Below are 15,674 nucleotides of genomic sequence, written 5' to 3' on the forward strand. Positions count from 1 at the left end.
AGATCTTGGAATGGGACTGGGGTGCCAAGCACAGGGCAGGGGTCACGGAATGGGACTGGGAATTCAGTGTGGAACAGGGATCCCAATATGGGACAGGGATCCCAATATGGGACTGGGATCATGGAGTGGGACTGGGATTTCAGTGTGGAACAGGGATCCCAATATGGGACAGGGATCCCAGTATGGGACTGGGATCATGGAGTGGGACTGGGATTTCAGTGTGGAACAGGGATCCTGGCATGGGAATGTACAGGAGAGATCTTGGCATGGGACTGGGATCATAGAGTGGGACAGGGATCCCAGCATGGCACAAGAATCCCAATGCGGGACAGGAATCCTGGCATAGGACAATGACTCTGGAATGGGACAGGGATCCTGGTGTGGTGCTGGGGTTCTGGTGAGGAACAGGAAAATCAGGGATTCCTTCATCCATAGGAAAACCCGTTTTCCTTTGGCTGGTTTGGAGCCCGATGTCGCTGCCTTTTATGGGGGAAATGTGGAGAACACCAACACAGCCCCACACTGACACCAGGGTCAAACCCATCCCTCAGAATCCTCCTGGCCATTCCCTCTGGATTATCCCCCGCCAGCATTCTGGCCTTTTAAAAACTGGGATGTTTCTTTCCGCCCTCCTTGGAAATGCCACCTCCTGCCTCTTTTCACTGGATTCCCTCCTGTGCTCTCCACGCTCCGGCCTTGCAAGTTCTGACATCCCTCTGTCCCATAAAAACCAGGCCCTGGGATGCTCTTGGCCGGGATGAAAGGCACCAGGGTGGGCTGGAATGTGGAGGAGCCTCTGACGGCTCCGTGACACGAAGCAGGAGCGGCCCCGGAGTGCCGCACTGGTTGGGACTCTCCAACCTGCTGGGATGATGGAGAGGAGCCTTCATCCCGAGCCCTCGGCCCTGCAGGCCGTGGTTTTGGAGCGGTCACACCCACGGCCAAGGTCTGGCTTTCAAGTGTCCATCTGCTGCAGGGACATGAAAGGAATTCCCAGTTTCTGACAGCTGCTGAAATTCCTTTTGTGGCATTCCCGGCTGGACTCTGCCCGAGCCGAGGGTTTGTGCTGCCTCTTCCAGCTCCAGGGGATTTTGGGACCATTGCTGGATCACCAACCCCTCTGCTGGGCTGCTGGCCTGACTCTCCAGGCTTCCAAAGCAGGATCCTGGGATTTTTTTTTTTCCTTTGGAATGTCCGAGCAGAGCTGTTGGGAACAGCTTTTTTCCTTAAACATTTGGGATGCTTGGAAAATGCTTGGCAGGTTCCAAGGGCCTCTCTGGGATGGTTGATGGATGGGGTTTGGGAGCTCTGGCAGACCCGTGGCAATGGCAGGGGGAGAGTGGAGGGATCCCGTGGGATGTTTCCTACGGCACAGGATGCTCAGATGTGGGAATTGGGAATCCACACATTGGGAGGGGGTGGGGAAGGGCAGCTCTTGGAACTCTTTGGTACCTTCCAAAGGGATGACACCCCCCTACAGAGCTATCCTGGGGCCTGGCCAATGACTCCAATGAATTTCCACTCAGGGAAATTTTCCCAGGATTTTGCCGTCCTTTTATCCTCCTGCCCCGTTTGTTGGTTGTTCAACTCTTCCAGCCAACGTTGCAGGAATTGCCTTGGGAAGTTTTCCTGTGCCTGTGGCGGGAAGAATGGAAACTTTGGGTTTTGGAGCACGAGGTGCAGCCTCTGCTGGACACAGCCCATGGGATTTGCTCCTGCACCTGCTCTGAATTCCCGGGAACAGCAATGAGCCCTGGGCAGGGAGGAGCACATTCCTGCTGGGATCAGAGTCTGTCACATCCAAAGGCAATTCCTGGAAGGAGAGCTGCTCCTGGTGCCCATGTCCCACTTCCAGCTGCTTTTCTGCCTCTGGCACTCCATGGAAATTCAGAGGAAGTCGTCACTGGGAGCTGGGACAGCTGGAGCAGGATCCTTTCATCCTCTCCTCTGCTCATCCCGTGTCCATCACTAATGGATGGTGAGTGTGGAGCTCATGTCCCTGAGACCACGGCAAGGTCATGGAATCATGGAATGGTTTGGGTGGGAAGGGACCTTAAAGCCCACCCAGTGCCACCCCTGCCATGGCAGGGACACCTCCCACTGTCCCAGGCTGCTCCAGCCTGGCCTTGGACATTCCAGGGATCCAGGGGCAGCCACAGCTGCTCTGGGAATTCCATCCCAGCCAGGAATTCCCAATCTCCCATCCATCCCTGCCCTCTGGCACTGGGAGCCATTCCCTGTGTCCTGTCCCTCCATCCTTGTCCCCAGTCCCTCTCCAGCTCTCCTGGAGCCCCTCCAGGCCCTGCCAGGGGCTCTGAGCTCTCCCTGGAGCTTCTCCTCTCCAGATGAACATTCCCAGCTCTCCCAGCCTGGCTCCAGCCCTGAAGCAGCTCCAGGTCCTTGTGCTGCTGGATCTGGGGCAGCTCCGCAGTGGGGTCTCACCTGAGGGGCAGAGGGGCAGAATCCCACCCCTGGATATTCTTTTCCAGCAGAAAATTCCAACTTTACTACAGAACCCCTTTCCTTGGCCCAGCGAGGCTGTTCCTGAAGAGTTTTTGCCACTGCTTCAGAACAGTTCTTCCTGTTAAAATCCCTGTAAAAACAAGAAAACCAGGAGCTGCTTCCAGCTCTGTAGGATTTTTTTCCCCCCCTTGTATTATGATATTTGAAATAAAAACACCTTGGGAGTTCCCATAAAAGTCCTGCTGAATTTATGACGTGATTGTTAGAGAGCAGAAAACGTCCAATAAAAAGGAATTTTCAACAAGAGCCCAACCTCCCACGGCTCTTCCTGGGCTCCATCTGTGGTGGATGGAGCTGGAAGGAACAAAACATCTCGGAGGTGTTTGGAGATCGTAAATGTAACTAAAAATAGCAAATCCGTGCCTTGATTAAGGATTTTTGGGGAATCTGAAGGATTGAGGAAAAGTGGAAGCTGGATGTGCTCATCCCACCCAGGTAGCACCAGGAAAGGTTTTTCCCCGGGAGTGTTTCCCTTCCAGCTGCCCGGCTGCGGGATTGTGACCTATTGTTCCCAAAAATAATGACATGAAGAGAAAAGAGGGAAGGACTTGGCGTTCCTCTGCGTTTAATGGAGAATTATGGATGTTTGGGAAGCTGAGGGTGGTTCTTGCCCTGGGAGCACTTGGCAGAGCCATCCTGGCTTGATGTTTTCCAAAAACGCTTCCCGGGGGCACTGGAGCTACTGGGATTGTGTCCTTCAGAAAGCTGAGGAACAGCTGAAGTGTGGAATTTCTTCAGGAGCTGTCCGTGTCTCTGCGTGGAACAAAAGCTGGGAGCGCCAAAACACCCTGGCAGCTGGAGATGCAAGGAGAAGGCTCTTCCCAGGCCTGTCAGCACTCGGAGTCAGGAAAGAGAAAAGCTTCCCAGTAGGTCCCCGTTGGAGCTGGGGTCGGGATGTGCCTGGAAAGTTTATTAATGGAAATGCCTGAAAGTCTGGGGGAGGCCTGAACTAGCAGGAAAAGCTTCTCTTTCCATGTTCTCCCAGCTGGAAAATTGGGACAGGTATTTGGGCAGCGGGGTTGTGTTAAAAGGGTCTGGAAGGTTCTTCTGAAGGTCCTTCTGGGAGGTAACTCCACACCTCAATCCCATGAGGATTCTGCTCTCCTTTATCCCTTTGATGACTAAAACTTGTGGAAATCAGGAGGAGTTTGGTTGATGAAAGACCTTTGATTTGGGCGGATGAAGGACCTTTGAATTGGGCGGATGAAGGACCTTTGAATTTGGTTGATGAAGGATCTTTGATTTTGGTTGATGAAGGATCTTTGAGTTTGGTTGATGAAGGATCTTCAAGTTTGGTTGATGAAGGACCGTTGATTTCGGTTGATGAAGAACCTTCAAATTTGGCAGGAGGTCGTGTTTGAACATTCCCACCTCCCAATGATCCAGTGGGGATGATTTTATTGCCTCCACTGAGGATGGAAATCCCTCCTTATTCTGTGGGAATAATAAGGCAAAGGAATTTTAACCTTCTTGACGCTTCTTTAATCCCTGTTGGCATTTTGGAGATCAAGATTCCAGCCAGGCATCTCTCTGTAAAGGGATAAAGAGGCAGAGCCAGATCCTTTGGAAATCAGGGAAAAACTTCCACTGACTTTAGTGAGTTTGATCCAGATCCACGTGGATCCCATGTCCAAGCAGAGCACAAAGTGGGATGGGAGGTAAACGAATATAATTGCAAATTAAAGTGCAGCTTAACCAATAGGGAATGATTTAATTCCTGGGTTTTTCCTCAAAATCAGCCGGGATGAGCATCAAGGAAAACTGAGGGTTTTGGGTAGTTGACAGGAATTTCCTGCTGTGATTGTTCATGGGATTATGGGATGATGGAATTCCAGAGTGGTTTGTGTTGGAAGGGACCTGAATGGTTTGGGTTGGATGGGGCTTGGAGCAGCCTGGGACAGTGGAAGGCGTCCCTGCCCATGGCAGGGGTGGAATGGGATGATCCTGAAGGTCCCTTCCGTCCCAAACCATTCCCTGATCCTATTCTGTGATCATTTCCCTTCCCAAAACACCTCATCCCTTCTTCTGCAGGATCCAACCCTTCCTGGGGAGTCACATTTCCCAGACAGCTCCTATGGAATTAAAAATTCCCCCCAGTTCATACATGACACCACCAAGGTGACTTGTCCTTCCCTTTCCCACTCTTCCATCCCACGGCATTCCAGAGCCCAGGAATCCCGGCTTTTGAGGGTCTATTCCCATGAAAACTCCTTGAGAGGAGCTGTGGGTAACGACCAAAGCAATTCCCAAATCCCTCTTGCAGCGGTGCAGGGACGCACGCGCGCTCCCGGCAAGAGCCAGCCGACGTCAGGATGCAAATTTATGCAAAGTGCCTCTTTCTGCCACGGAAAGCTTTTCATTCTTGACTCCGCTCCAAGCAAAATCCCATTAGGTCCTAAAAATTAATTTCAGGCACGTTTCCCAGTTGTTTACAATTCCCCTCTCCGCTAATTCCAGCCGCATGCCGGGCCCCTCCTGCTGCTCTCCTTGATTTATTCCAGCCCCGTCCGCCGCCTCCCCACATCCCTGCTGTGTGTGCTGGAAAAGCACAAGATTCCAGGCAGGGATTGTGCGGGGATGGACAGAAGCTTTATCCCTGGATTCCCCACGGAGCTGTAAAGCAGGGTGGGATGAGGGGCCGGGATGTGCTCGGGTTTTGTTGGAGTTTATTCTTCATCCAACGAGAAGATGGGAGTTGGGAATGTCCTGGAGCGAGTTCTGTTCCACCTCGGTGCTGGCTACACCACAATTCCAAGGCAGAGTGTCCCGTTCCATAATCATCATCAAATCATGGAGTGTTTGGGTTGGAAGAGACCTTCAGGACCACCTTGGTCCTGGCTACTCCAGAATTCCAAGGCAGAGTGTCCCATTCCATAATCATCATCACCATCATCAAATCATCATCATCATCGAATCATGGAGGTTTGGATTGGAAGGGACCTTCAGGATCACCTCAGTCCTGGCTACTCCAGAATTCCAAGGCAGAGTGTCTTTTTTCCATAATGATGATAATCACCTCATCATCATCAAATCATGGAGTGGTTTGGGTTGGAAGGGACCTTCAGGATCACCTCAGTCCTGGCTACACCAGAATTCCAAGGCAGAGTGTCCTTTTTCCATAATCATCATCAAATCATGCAATAGTTTGGGTTGGAAGGGGCTTTCAGGACCACCTTGGCCCTGGCTACACCAGAATTCCAAGGCAGAGTGTCCTGTTCCATAATCATCATCAAATTATGGAGTGGGTTGGGTTGGAAGGGGTCTTCAGGATCATCCCGTTCCATGGTCCTCTCCTACTCCAGCCCAAACAATCCCGAATCCTTTGGTGCACCATCAAGCCCAGAACTTCCCAAATTTTCACCAGGAGAGCAGGGAATTCCTTTTCCCCCCAAAGGCTGATGGGGAGGAGCTGCTCCATGACGAGGTCCTGCTGCTCCTGGAGATGCCACATGCCACCAGGAGAAATCCAGCTGGATCCCCTGGCCCCTGCTCTGCTATCCCTCTCCCCCATCCTGGGAGATTTTTAGGAATGGTGGCTTTTCCATTATTTACTTTTCCAAATGGGTGGGATGTGCTCAGGCTGTTCCCAGACTTCAGGAAAACGCTCTCCAATATTCTGGATATCTTTCCACAAGGAAACCTCTGATTTTTTTCCACTCGTGGCTTCCTTGCTCCCTTCCTGCTCCTGGTTGGAGCTTTGTCCCACCATCCCCACTGTTCCTGTCCCTTCCAAGATCCTCTCCTTACCTCCATCAGCTCTTCCTGCTCCACACCTCTGAAATTCCAGCCTTTCTCAATTCCCGGGCTCACATCCAGTGACAGGGAAGTGTCCCAAGGCTCAAGAAATTTGGGATGACCCAAGACCCAGGATCTCTGGATGCCCCTCATTGGATGGTGCTCGGGAGTCAATTGGAGAATAATTTCAGTGGAATAATTTAGGTGGAAAGGGAATTTTGGGCTCCTTAATCCATCCCCAGGTATCCTTGGAAATCCCAGATGGTGCCCGGCACTTCCAGAGGCTTCTCCCTCAATGTGCTGCTGTTCTGCTCTGTCCCAGCCACCACTGCACCAACCCCATGGGCAATTAGTTTAATTAATTCATTAGCAGAGGCAGGAATTCCAGTAGCTCTGGATCAAGGGTTTTATTGGGAATTAACACTTCGGTGGAGGGAAAAGGGAAAAGGGCTGCGGTTCCCTGCTCCCAGGATTGCAATCCCAGGAAATTCTGATCCCTGCCCCAAACCAGGGGCTGTTCTCCTGGGGCTTGGATGAGGTTTTGGGAAGGAATTCCAGGCTGGGAGGGTGGGGAGACCCTGGGATGGAATTCGCAGAGAAGCTGTGGCTGCTCCTGGATCCCTGGAAGTGTCCAAGGCCACTGGATGGGGCTTGGAGCAGCCAGGGACAGTGGGAGGTGTTCCTGCCGTGGATGGAGTGGGATCATCCTTAAGGTCCCTTCCAAACCATTCCAGGATTTTATGATTCCATGTCTTACCAACATTTTAGGGAGAACAGAAGGGAATGATGGGAGAATTTCACCAAATTCTGATGCATCCTCAGCCAAAAATGAGGAAAAAGCTCAGGAAATCCTGGATTTGATTGCTTCTTGCTCCTAAGCCTTGTCAGGTCTCTCCTCCTCCACAAGAGCAGGAAAAAGGTCAGGAAAAGGGGGAATTCCACGTCCTGAATAAAAGAAACTCGTTCTTGAAGGCTGATCTGGCTGATCCCAGATCCTGGTGTCCAGCCATGCTGCTTTCCCAGAGGTTTTCCTGCAGGAGGAAATATTCCTTGGGATATTTCCTGTGCATGGATGGATTTATCCAGCCATCTGCAGAGGGCTCTCTGCACACGGTGATGGAGAAACTCTGGATTCCATCCCAGGAATTCAGCAGGGTGAAATAACCGAGGCTGGGGCCGCCATCAGCAGCTGGGCTTTTATGATCCTGGGATAATAAAATTTCAGGCATTAATATGGAGTGAAACACGATTCCCAAATATTGGAGTGAGCTCTGGGAGCAGCCAAGGAGGAGGTGCCAGAACTCCAACATTACTGAGGAGCTGCTTGGGAAAAGGGAAGGTCGGATCCTGATCTTGTTGGAATCCAGGGATGAGGGAATTGAAGTGTTGGGGGGAAATTCCCGGCTGTAGAAAGGTGGGATTTACTGTGAGAATTGATTCGAGGAGGTAAATTAATTTATTTGGGTAGAACTGCTTGGCACAATGCTGGGATTCCATCAGATCCACCAGGGAAACTGGTCACCAGTTGTTGGGGTGGGCTGGGATGGAGGGAAACGCCTCTGGCTGGATTCCCTTCCCTATGGAATGAGGGTTTGCTCCCTCTCCAATGGTTCCCTCTGAGAGTGAGAAATCCCAACACAAAATGGAAACTAAAAGAGGAAACAAATGATGTAAGTGAGGAAATGCACACTGGATTTTGGGAATGTTTCAGTTGTTCTCCAGAGAATTCCAGAAAAGTTTGGTTGGAAGGGAAACATTCCCCATTCCAGCCAGCCCAGGGTTTGTGCCTTTCCCAGCAGTTCCGTCCCTGCCCCAGCTCCGTGACCCATCCCACAGAAAAACCTGGGAACGACAGGATTCCTCTTTATTTCCATACACACGGGCCATTGATCCCAGGCTCTGTTTTATGGGATGAGGAGGGGGGAAAATGAGATGGGAACAGGATGGGGGAGACCATGAGGGAATTTCATTTATGAAGTCAAGCCCTGTTCTGGTGGAAATCAAAATTCCTGTTCTTTTTTTTTTTTTTTTTTTTCCCTTCTGTATTAAACTCCCTGTCCTTTTACAGGAAGTCTTAATAAATTCCCTTGGGATCTTTCAAATGGAATTTTCCAAAATCACAATTCCCCCATGGAAGCCTTGGGATCCACCACAGGGGCAGAGCCTGGAGCCAGGGAATGTTTGGAAGCCTGTAAAATCTCCTCGTTAAGTTGGAATTCTCAATGCTTTGCCTATGGAGAAAGTTCTCCAGGAGCTCCTTCCCATCCCTGGAGCAGAGGGAAAAGATGGATTTCCAAGCCTGGGATGGAGGGAGAGCACCACTTGGAATGAGAGAGGGAAAAACCCTCACAGACCTTCTGCTCCAAGGATCCCTCCTTTTTCCTGGAGCTCCCCACAAAGAGACTTTTCCATGTGGGAGGGGATGGGAAGAGGCCTTGGAGTGCTGGAATTGGGTCAGGAAGAGATCCCAGTGGGAATCTGGTCTGGGATACAGCAAGGAGGGAACAAACACGGAAAAGCTGGGAAGGGATGATCCCAGAAAGGTGGGGAGCCCAGGGAATGAGCAAGGCAAAATCCAGAGGAATGGGAATAGGGATAGGAATGGGGATAGGAAAAGGGATAGACTGTCCAAAACCCTCCAAAATCCCTTCAGGATTGTCCCTTTCCTTGTCCCTTCAGCCAGGAGCACAGAGGGAGAGCTCAGAGCCCCTGGCAGGGCCTGGAGGGGCTCCAGGAGAGCTGGAGAGGGACTGGGGACAAGGATGGAGGGACAGGACACAGGGAATGGCTCCCAGTGCCAGAGGGCAGGGATGGATGGGAGATTGGGAATGGGGAATTCCTGGCTGGGATGGAATTCCCAGAGCAGCTGTGGCTGCCCCTGCATCCCTGGCAGTGCCCAAGGCCAGGCTGGACAGGACTTGGAGCAGCCTGGGACAGTGGGAGGTGGGAATGGGATGAACTTTCAGCCCCTTCCATCCCAAACCATTCCAGGATTCTGGGATTCAGCCGCTGAGCAAAAACTTTTCCTAATCCTCCATCCAAGCCCAAGCTGAATTTTTTTCTTCCAAGTTTTTCCTCCATGTTGTTCCATTTCTTTCCTATTATTCCTTATTAATCCATCATTAAACATTAATCTGTTAATAATCCCCAGCTTCTCCAGGAAATCCATTCCAGTCCCTCCCCACCCTCCCTTTCCAATATCCCATCTATCCCTGCTTAGATCCAATCCTTTCCAAGCAGTCTGGAGCCATGAAGGCCCTAACTCTGGAATTCTCCTATTCCTGTGTCCCTATTCCTCATATTCCTCCCAGCCTAGAGGAATTTTTGGGAAGCCAAAACCTCCCAGACCATGAATCCCCTTTGTGTGGTTTAATATCCCAAATATTTTGGGTATAAAATTCTTCCTCTGTGGAGCGTGTCCTAATCTCAAGCAGCAGAATGAAACTCACACTTCCCACTGTTTCCATCCCCATGGAAAATTTCCCCTCATTTCATTGGGATCAGATATTCCACATTTGGGATCACCCTTTCCTGGGGTGGGTGGCACCCTCAGGATTCATTCCATGATTTATTAAAGGACAATTCCCATCCCTCTGAAGACCTTTATCATTCCATAGGCTCAACATTTCCCTTACTTTTCCTTCCAAAGAGGCTTTCCCAGCAAAAAGATTGAGAGGAAAACTGGGATTTGCAGTTTTTAGCTTTTGACTGGACAATGATGCTCCAGGGTGGCTTTTCCTTCCCAAAACCCTAAAAGGAGAGCTGGGAAATATGGATTCCCACTTCCATGGACACAGCAGCCTTTAAAATCTGGGAAAAGGGGATTTCAGAGGGATAATTCCATGATCCCCCATGAGAGGGCATCTCTGCCCTTCCTGTGGAGCATCCCAGGGCTGGAGCTCAGATCCCTTCAACCTTCAGCCCCTTCCCAAAAACCTTGGGAAACCTTCTGGAAAAGACGGAATTCTTTTCCCTGCCTCACTTCCCCTCGGAGCAGGGAATGTCCTGGGCAGGGTTTTTTGGGAAAACCAGACATTTGTGGGGTTTTGTTGTGTTTTTGATCTCTCCTGAGGGTTTTTATGACCCATCATCCAAACCACAGTAGGGATTCAACTTAGCAGGAGCTCCCCAAAGCTCGGGAAAGCCATTCCAAGGAAAAGAGGGATTTTATCCATCCTTGTCCCAAAAAATGAGACTCAAGGGGAGAAGGAAAGTTGTTGCTGTTACCTTGGTTTGGCTCCAGTTTGGGAATTTTGGGGAGGTTTTCTTTAATTGTTTCTTTTTTTTTTCATTGGGTGTTTTGACAGCCAAGAATTTTGATAATTCCCAACAGAATTTTTGAATTTCCCAGTTTCACCTTTCCCCTCCTAATTTTGGGAATTCTCACTCTGGGTTTGGGCTGAGGGTGCAGCCCCCAGTTGGGAAGAGACTTCCTTGGCCAAAAAACTGAGAATTCCCAATAAAACCAATTTTCCTCCAGGACCGATCCCATTCCCATCCTCACAATCCCACAGTTGGATCAAACCTTTGTTTCCCCCAGAAATTCCTGTTCCTGACGATGGAAGTTAAGGAAAACCAGAGCCAGGATTTTGATGGTGGAGTCATTCAGTAGGAGAATTGGAAATGTTCGACCTGGAGAAGAGAAGGATCCAGGGAAAACTCAGGGCTGGAGAGGGACTGGGGACAAGGATGGAGGGACAGGACACAGGGAATGGCTCCCAGTGCCCGAGGGCAGGGATGGGTGGGAGATTGGGAATTGGGAATTCCTGGCTGGGAGGGTGGGGAGGGGCTGGGATGGAATTCCCAGAGAAGCTGGAAGTGTCTGGAAGCGTCCAAGGCCAGGTTGGATCACCCTGGGACAGTGGGAGATGTCCCTGCCCATGGCAGGGGTGGGAATGGGATCATCCTTCAGATCCCTCCCAACCCACATTCTGGAATTCCAGGATTGTGCAGCACTCATTTTACGCAGGTAGCACAAAACAAATTCCAGTGGAGTCACAGACTGCCAGCACATGGAGTGTTCCCAAGAAACTCTGAGGGAAACCACTTGGATTTTCCTCAAAGTGGATCTTCAGCTCCTGCTGGATAAAATCCCATTGTCAGACTTATTTAAATCCCTTTTCCAGAGGTGCAGACATGGAAGGAAAAGCAGAGGGATGCCAAGGAAACTCCCGGTGAGGAGAGTGGGAAGAATCCAAGGATCATCCCTGACTATAAAGTTTAACTTCCCAACTTTCTGGGATGAGTGTGGAGCTGGGAAATGCAAGGAAAGGTTCATCCTCCTGCCCTGTGGAGGCTTTAAAGCTCCTGGAGGACATTTTGCCCTTCCCAATCCCATGGAAAAATGTGGCTGTGCCTGGTGGCTGGGAAGCTGCAGGAACACCCAGAGGTTTTCCCTAAAATCCCTGGGTTTGCCCCAAGCTCGGTAAAACTGCTCATTGGAATTTTTATTGTGGCTTTTCCTGCCTTTAGGCTCAGCTCCAGAATCCTATCCTGAACTGAACGTTGGGAACCACCTCCATCCCGATCACATCACGGGAGCCTGGAGATTGAATTTCATTTGGAAAAGCAGGAAAGGGAAGGCAGAGCTCCACAAACCTCTGCCAGGAATGATTCCTTCAGGACAAAAGGATGTGGAGCTCTGGGTGTTTTTGTGCCAGCCCAGTTTGGCAAGGAGAAAATCTGGGATTTGCTGGAGCTGAAGGCCCAGGGTGGCCCAGGTATCCTGGAAATCCTGGGGAAACCCCAAATCCAACATTTTGGCCCCATCCCACTGGCAGGGAATGGTTGTTTTTGGAATAATGGGGTCGTGTATAACCACGTCTCACCTTCCAGGACATTCTTGGAAGGATTTCTCTGCCTCCCTGGAATTCCAGCTGGCAGGAGGGGGCTCCAAAAGGATGGGGGCTGTGTTCCTACAATCCACTGTAAACTGAGTGGGGAAAAGGGAAGAAAGGCAGGGAATGAAAGCTGAGCTTGGTGAGGGGACACCAGGCAAGGCTTGGGAGCCCTGGGCCTCTCTGACCATTCCTTTGACTTCCAGAGCAGATTCCCACTGGATTTGTGTCATTTCATCCTCAAGTGGCCAAGTTATCCATGATAAAAAATAAGGAAAACCCCTCAAAAGTCATGGACCCAACTTTTGTGCTCTGGGATCACTTCCCCCTCAATTCCTTCTTAAATCCAGTTCCAAGGACCCACAGGAGCCCTCTGGTGTCCCCATCCCAATCCAGGCTCCTCTCTGCCCATTCTTTTCCTCAGCAGTATCCATAAACCTTGGGGAAACTGGGATGGACTCCAGCCCACCCCTTTTATCCATCTCTTGCAGGAACTGCCCCAAATCCCTGAGTTTCAGGGAAAAGCTGGATCGGCAGCTCTGTAAGTCACCTCAAGCTCTGACTGGATTTAGGAGCTGTGGGGAATTGCCTCACAATTATTCCTAACACCAATCCCAAAGTCTTTCCAGGTGGGAATGCTGTTTCATCGCAATATGTTCTCTTTTTCCAACCTCTCCTAACAGGATTTCTGCCAAGCTTGGAGATCCCAGGAAAATCAGTGCTGGGCATTTCAAAGGACCTGAATCCTCCATAGCAATCCCCAGTTGTCATTACTTTTATTTTTATTTTTATTTTTATTTTTATTTTTATTTTTATTTTTATTTTTATTTTTATTTTTATTTTTATTTTTATTTTTATTTTTATTTTTATTTTATTGTTATTGTTATTTTTAATTTTATTTTTAGTTTTACTTTATTTTTATTTTTATTTTATATTTATATTTATAAATTTATTTATATTTTATTTTTATTTTTATTTTTAATTGTAATTTTTTTTTTTTTTTATTATTGGAATTTTACAAGCTGAAAAATCCCATTTCCTTCCTTGTTTTCCAAGGAATTTCCTCTGCTCTCAGGCCTGGGCAAGGCAGGACAAGCTGGATTTTTCAGGATGGGCTTGAGGCAAAGCTGGCCCAGATTCCTTGTCCTTTTTATAATCCAGCTCATCATTTTAATCAAGAACAGCTCCAGGGTTTCTCTGCAATCCATGGAAAGCTCTGTCCTGTGAGAATTCCATGCTGGATCATCCTTGGAGTTTGTCTCTTCTCTGGAAGGTGCCACATCTGCCCACAGCTGGTTCCTCACCCTGCACCAGTTGTTTTAAGCCAGTGAAGAACAAGCAGGAGCCCAGCCCGTTGCAGGCGTGCAGAATCCATGGATTTATGGCCACATCCCATAAAACCAAGCCATGAAATCCTATCTGCCACCAAGGGAATGAGCAGTTCCTTGTTCAGCACCTCCTGGCCACATTCCAGCGGCAGGACAAGGATCCATTGTAACTGCTCCGAGGTTACTCAGCCCCAGTTCCCACCTCCCTTGTTCCCAGCTTCTCCTTTCATTCAATTCCCACTCCCTCGGAGTGTCCTTGTTGCTGGAGAATCCAACAGAAAACGAGGTTTGGTCACTTTATTTATTTTTTTTTTCTGGAGGGATTCTGCCCTTTTTTTATGGATTTGTGCTGGAAAATCAGAGTCAGTGGGCTTGGAAGGCACCTCTGCATATCCTTGGATCCCAATTCTCTGCTTTTAGTCATGTCTCCATCAGAATGTGGGATCTGAATGAATTCCCATCTCTTTTTGGGGTTAAAAAACACAAGAACTGCCCAATCCAACAGGTCGTGGAGGGAGAGCAAACTCTGTATCCACAAAAAGGACCTGGAATATATCCAGAATGAAAGGAATTCTGTCTTCATAGAGGAACAATGAGAGGGACAAAAGGGAAATGGGGATCCCAAGTGGCTGAGTTTGACCCCTGTTTTCTCTCCTCTCCATCCTCTCAGGAAATCCAAGGTGCCAAGGAAGTTCAGCTGGAATTTCTGGAGCGCCGGCTGCACTTGGTGTTCTCTGGCATCAGGAAAATTGCGGCTTTATCCTGTTGGTGATTTTTCACCTGGATTCCCCACAGCCTGGATTTCGGTGGGGCGGGATCTGCTCTTGGCATCCTCTGGAGCAGCAGGATCCAGGCCTTGCTTCAAGTGCCCTCCCTGTGACGAGCTCTGGTGGCACTTTGGTACTCCGGGATGGGGGAAGAACCTGGAGCTGCGGAAGGGCTCGGAGGAAAAGTGGAGCTTCCATCCTCTATCTTGGAAAGAGGGAAAGGTCTGGATATTCAGCACGAATCAGTGGCTCAGGGGTGTAATCCCAGAAATTTCTTCCTTTCACAGAATTCCAGGATGGTTTGGGTTGGGAGGGATTTAAGGATGATCCCATTCCACCCCTGCCATGGCACGGACACCTCCACTGTCCCAGGGTGCTCCAGCCTGGCCTTGGGCACTGCCAGGGATCCAGGGGCAGCCACAGCTGCTCTGGCAATCCCAGCCCAGCCAGGAATTCCCAATTCCCAATCTCCCATCCATCCCTGCCCTCTGGCACTGGGAGCCATTCCCTGTGTCCTGTCCCTCCATCCTTGTCCCCAGTCCCTCTCCAGCTCTCCTGGAGCCCCTTCAGGCCCTGCCAGGGGCTCTGAGCTCTCCCTGGAGCTTCTCCTCTCCAGATGAGCATTCCCAGCTCTCCAGCCTGGCTCCAGCCCTGCAGCAGCTCCAGCTCCCTGTGCTGTTGGATCTGGGGCAGCTCTGCAGGTGGGGTCTCAGAATCCCCTCCCTAATCCTGTGTCCCACCCTTGGGATCATCCCTGGGGCAGGGGGGGATCTCTGGCCTGGCCCCTCATCCATGAACATCCCAAATCCTTCCCTGCAGGGTTCTCCACACATTCTCCACGCAACCCCAGTTTGTGCTTGGGGTTGCTTCCACGTGGATCCAGGACCTTGCCCTTGTTCAGCCTCATGAGATCCCTCACAACGAGATTTCTGAATTCCCATTTTAACTGCAGCATTCTTGTGTGTTTTTCCACATACAATTGAAAATCGGGAATAATTCCTGCAAATCAGGAATATTTCCCATGAAATCAGTGACACCCTCATACAAAACCAGGCTCAGGGCTCCTTGCTGCCATTTGTGCCGAGGGTTTTCCCCTCCAACCTCTTTCAATGCTCTCTTGTCCACTTCCCATTTCAATTTAGCCCCCAAATCCTCATTTCCTTTCCCGTTTTTCCCTCTGGGCATTCCCAGGGGCAGGAGCTGCAGGATTAACCCCCTCTGCCTTGGGCTCTGCACAAAGAGGCTGCACAAGCTCCGGGAGAGCCTGGACAGAGACGTTGGATTGAAAGCATTCCCTGCCTCCCTCGGACAGCAGGAAGGTCTCCTCTGTCAGAGAGTTTTTCCCTGTGGCTTCCAGCACACACATAATTTTTGGGAACGAGGCCCCAGGGCCCTGCTGCAGCGGGGAACTGTTTTGATTGTAACAGGCTTTGATTCAGAGCAGCCAGAAATTATTTATTTTCCTTCAGCTTTCCCTCCTCCGC

The sequence above is a fragment of the Melospiza melodia genome, chromosome 1, assembly GCF_035770615.1.
Source record: "Melospiza melodia melodia isolate bMelMel2 chromosome 1, bMelMel2.pri, whole genome shotgun sequence".
NCBI lineage: Eukaryota > Metazoa > Chordata > Aves > Passeriformes > Passerellidae > Melospiza > Melospiza melodia.